This window comes from Oncorhynchus keta, unplaced genomic scaffold, assembly GCF_023373465.1.
Source record: "Oncorhynchus keta strain PuntledgeMale-10-30-2019 unplaced genomic scaffold, Oket_V2 Un_contig_14863_pilon_pilon, whole genome shotgun sequence".
Lineage (NCBI taxonomy): Eukaryota > Metazoa > Chordata > Actinopteri > Salmoniformes > Salmonidae > Oncorhynchus > Oncorhynchus keta.
In genome coordinates, this window is record NW_026278991.1 from 1 (window position 1) to 5,539 (window position 5,539).

Sequence of the window (5,539 nt, forward strand, 5' to 3'; positions counted from 1 at the left end):
CTGTCAGGCTGGTGTTATAGCCATGGAGAGGTCCAGGATACTGTGCTGTCAGGCTGGTGTTATAGCCATGGAGAGGTCCAGGATACTGTGTCGTCAGGCTGGTGTTATAGCCATGGAGAGGTCCAGGATACTGAGCCGTCAGGCTGGTGTTATAGCCATGGAGAGGTCCAGGATACTGTGCTGTCAGGCTGGTGTTATAGCCATGGAGAGGTCCAGGATACTGTGCTGTCAGGCTGGTGTTATAGCCATGGAGAGGTCCAGGATACTGTGTCGTCAGGCTGGTGTTATAGCCATGGAGAGGTCCAGGATACTGTGCCGTCAGGCTGGTGTTATAGCCATGGAGAGGTCCAGGATACTGTGCTGTCAGGCTGGTGTTATAGCCATGGAGAGGTCCAGGATACTGTGCTGTCAGGCTGGTGTTATAGCCATGGAGAGGTCCAGGATACTGTGCTGTCAGGCTGGTGTTATAGCCATGGAGAGGTCCAGGATACTGTGCTGTCAGGCTGGTGTTATAGCCATGGAGAGGTCCAGGATACTGTGTCGTCAGGCTGGTGTTGAAGGTCCAGAACTGTTGTATTGTAAGTATACAGAACCAATTACATGAATCAACTCATTTACAGTAAGACTACTGGAAGACATGGAAGGAATGGAGCATTTCTCACTCTCCCTCCCTCCTTAGATACAACACAAACTACTGTCTTCACTCTCCCTACCTCCTTACATACAACACAAACTACTGTCTTCACTCTCCCTACCTCCTTACATACAACACAAACTACTGTCTTCACTCTCCCTACCTCCTTATTTACAACACAAACAACACAAACTACTGTCTTCACTCTCCCTACCTCCTTACATACAACACAAACAACACAAACTACTGTCTTCACTCTCCCTACCTCCTTACATACAACACAAACTACTGTCTTCACTCTCCCTACCTCCTTACATACAACACAAACCATACTGTCTTCACTCTCCCTACCTCCTTACATACAACACAAACAACACAAACTACTGTCTTCACTCTCCCTACCTCCTTACATACAACACAAACTACTGTCTTCACTCTCCCTACCTCCTTACATACAACACAAACAACACAAACTACTGTCTTCAATCTCCCTACCTCCTTACATACAACACAAACTACTGTCTTCACTCTCCCTACCTCCTTACATACAACACATACAACACAAACTACTGTCTTCACTCTCCCTACCTCCTTACAAACAACACAAACTACTGTCTTCACTCTCCCTACCTCCTTACATACAACACAAACTACTGTCTTCACTCTCCCTACCTCCTTACATACAACACAAACTACTGTCTTCACTCTCCCTACCTCCTTACATACAACACAAACAACACAAACTACTGTCTTCACTCTCCCTACCTCCTTACATACAACACAAACTACTGTCTTCACTCTCCCTACCTCCTACATCACATACAACACAAACTACTGTCTTCACTCTCCCTACCTCCTTACATACAACACAAACTACTGTCTTCACTCTCCCTACCTCCTTACATACAACACAAACTACTGTCTTCACTCTCCCTACCTCCTTACATACAACACAAACTACTGTCTTCACTCTCCCTACCTCCTTACATACAACACAAACTACTGTCTGCACTCTCCCTACAACACAAACTACTGTCTTCACTCTCCCTACCTCCTTACATACAACACAAACTACTGTCTTCACTCTCCCTACAACACAAACAACTGTCTTCTCACACCCTCCTCCCACTACACTCTACACACGCACGCACGCAAACACACACATACATAACCCAACCTCCCCTCCTCATACCCACAAACACAGCACTGTCAGTACCCCAGCCCCACTCTGCCCACTCAGCACAATCTCCAGTTAGCCCGGGGCAGCATTAGATTCCCAGAGTGTGTCTGTCTCCTTTAGTGTTAATGAAGAGAGACAGCCTACTACCAGGGCATGGCCATTCCGTAAAGCTCCTATGAGAGCCCCCTTCTCTGGGGAAGAGCAGCAGCCCTTACAGGCCTCTCCTGGAGAATGGAGACCAGGTCCCGGCCAGCAGTCTGTCTTCCCAGGTAATCAACTAAAATACAGAGTGCCCTCCAGATCCCTTCATGGGCTGTCACAGTCTAGGACAGGTCCCATTGATTTGGAGACTACAGCATTATTAGCCATTATGGCAAAGGTGATATGAGAAGGGTTTTTAAATCAAACAGCCACTCCACCCCAGGATGGAGAGTGAGAACGCAGAGACAGGAGAGGAGAGAGCAAAAAGGGAAAAAGAAATCCTGTCATTTCCCCAACAGATCCCAGCACTCTCTTCAAGGTGTGTATGGGCTGTGGTTTGGAGCTAGAGGGGGTTTGAGGTATTAGGTTGCAGCCCTTCTCTGGATCCCAAATGGCTCCCTTCTCCCTATATAGTGCACTACTACCCCATAAGGCTCTGCACATTAGAGGCTGCTGCCCTATCGTGAGACTTGATTTCACTGGCCACTTTAATAATGGAACACTAGTCACTTTAGTAGTGTTTAGGTATGTCTAGTTACTCATCTCATATGTATATACTGTATTGTATTCTATTCTACTGTATCTTAGTCTATGCCGTCTCTGACATTGCTCGTCCATATATTTATATATTCTTAATTCCATTCCTTATGTGTATTTTGTGCATTATTGAGAAATTGTTCGATATTACTTGCTAGATATTACTGCACTGTCGGAGTTAGAAATACACGCATTTTGCTATACCTGCAATAACATCTACTAAACACATGTATGTGATAAATAACATTTGATCTAATGTGATTTGAAAAGTAGTGCACTACATAGGGAATAAGATCCCATATGGAACACAAACAAGGACTGAGCCCCTAATACCTCTAGCAGTCCTTCTCCTGGTTGTGAGTCTCAGCAGGGCCGTGTTCACGGCAGTGCATCTCCGTGGCTGGTTAAATAAGATAAGGGAACTGACCGGTCATTGTATCCATCAACGGGCCCGGTCTTATAAAATATACATAGGCCAAAGCACAACGAAGCATGACTCTTAAGTAAACGGGCCAATTTGTTGCAGAAGACATGAATTAAGATCGGTCGGGCTGATATGCTGCCACTGGCTCCCGAGGAGACAAGACCCAGGCCAGACAGGCGTGGACTGCAGACGGGGCGGCTGCCACTGGCTCCCCGAGACAAGACCCAGGCCAGACAGGCGTGGACTGCAGACGGGGACGGCTGCCACTGGCTCCCCGAGACAAGACCCAGGCCAGACAGGCGTGGACTGCAGACAGGGGACGGCTGCCACTGGCTCCCGAGACAAGACCCAGACCAGACAGGCGTGGACTGCAGACGGGGACGGCTGCCACTGGCTCCCGAGACAAGACCCAGACCAGACAGGCGTGGACTGCAGACGGGGGACGGCTGCCACTGGCTCCCCGAGACAAGACCCAGGCCAGACAGGCGTGGACTGCAGACGGGGGACGGCTGCCACTGGCTCCCCGAGACAAGACCCAGGCCAGACAGGCGTGGACTGCAGACGGGGACGGCTGCCACTGGCTCCCCGAGACAAGACCCAGGCCAGACAGGCGTGGACTGCAGACGGGGACGGCTGCCACTGGTTCCCGAGACAAGACTCAGGCCAGACAGGCGTGGACTGCAGACGGGGGACGGCTGCCTGGGCTCCCCGAGACAAGACCCAGACCAGACAGGCGTGGACTGCAGATGGGGACGGCTGCCACTGGCTCCCCGAGACAAGACCCAGGCCAGACAGGCGTGGACTGCAGACGGGGACGGCTGCCATGGGATCCCCTTCCCTCTCTCCTCCCTCCTTTCTCCTCCAGTCCTTTATTGTTATCGTCAGTCATGGGGAGACGGGAGCTGCATGTGCATGTCTGATGTTAATGTGAGGGCTGTGAATCGAGAGGGGCGGGGTAGGAGGGAGGGGCTGTGGATGGAGAGGGGCGGGGTAGGAGGGGCTGTGAATGGAGAGGGACAGGGATGTAACTTCATATGTGTAGCTGCCCTACTCGCTCCATTGGACCCTATTCTGTTCCCAGCAGGGACATACTGGTACCAGAATGAGACCAAGGCTAACACACTGGCCCATTTATTTTCCCAGAGGCCCCCATTATTAGACAAATCATGGTCATTCTGTGCTAAAACCACACATTTAGACCGGCCCACTGGGCTAAAGATGTACCAGCCCATCTGGCATTTGCCCGACCTGCCCTATAACCAGTCCATGTGAAAAGCTTCAGCCAATGCATTCAGATATAAACAAGTTCTGCTTCAACCAGCATATCCCCATTTGTGCCTAGGAGAATTCTAGAAAAATGATCGGAGCTCATTTTCCTGTTGCTTTATTGATGTGGTATGTTGGATAGACATGGCTCTCCACTCTCATGGCTCCACTCTCCAGAACCCCGGAGGTTGGATCCAGAACATGGCTCTCCACTCTCAGAACCCCGGAGGTTGGATAGACATGGCTCTCCACTCTCCAGAACCCCGGAGGTTGGGACATGGCTCTCCACTCTCCAGAACCCCGGAGGTTGGATGGAGACATGGCTCTCCACTCTCCAGAACCCCGGAGGTTAGATAGACATGGCTCTCCAGAACCCCCACTCTCCAGAACCCCGGAGGTTGGATAGACATGGCTCTCCACTCTCCAGAACCCCGGAGGTTGGATGATGGCAACGGAGCTGAGAGAGCTGTCTCAGGAAGCAGAGGAAAACGCTAGTAAAATCCCAACACTCGTAAAAACAGCCAATCGGATCCAAGCTGCATATCCTTGTGGGGCAGATATTGCTGGCTCACTGGTGGCTGCAGTGGGATCTGCTCTGTGACCACAGTCAGAATGACAGTCCCCTAGATACATACAGATCTAGGATCAGCTCATCCTCCTCCAATCCTAACCTCAACCATTAGAGGAGAAAATGCTAAACCGACCACAGATCAGTGTCGAGGGGGTAACTTCACCCTACACAGACAGGGCTCAAAGACGTTGCGTGGGAGATCAGTAGGGTAGTTTCAAGTTTGAATGTCACATGCACAAGTACAGTGAAATGCCTTGTGTATGTGAAGTTAAAACATTAAACTTGAAACTATCCCTACCATTATTCTACCATGCTATGTCTTTGAGCCCTGTCGGGATACTAGGTCACTTCCAGAGAGGACTGATGGGTGTTCAGAGAGAAACCCGTGCTTTTGGTGACCCCTGGCAGCCTGCTCTTCAGCTGGCACTGAGGAATTCTGGAGACACGCTCGGAATGTTGAGCGTGACATTCTCCCTTTCCCCTCCGAGGAAACGAGACAGAGAGAAAAATAACATGTTTATGGTAAAGGAGAGAGGGTTGTGTGAAAGCCTTAACAATTCATTTGTTCCACATTAATTTAAGCCGTTTGTCTACATTTGGCACTTATGAAACATTTGAAGGTTTAAATCACAGATATATAATCCATTCTAATTGTGTTGTATAAATAACATGAAGTGCCTTGTTTTGCTGTGTCTTAACATGCCTGGTGGAACACATCTGAACATT

General features: G+C 49.5%; 1 long non-coding RNA gene across 1 annotated transcript; it reads right to left on the reverse strand.

Moving 5' to 3' along the window:
• Nucleotides 1-322: 322 nt before the first annotated feature.
• Nucleotides 323-1,390, reverse strand: LOC127918786 (uncharacterized). Its single transcript, XR_008100790.1, has 3 exons — nucleotides 986-1,390; nucleotides 798-941; nucleotides 323-713 (listed from the first exon to the last, which is right to left on the reverse strand). It is a non-coding gene; the product is annotated as an uncharacterized LOC127918786 (long non-coding RNA).
• Between the last annotated feature and the right edge of the window lie 4,149 nt (nucleotides 1,391-5,539).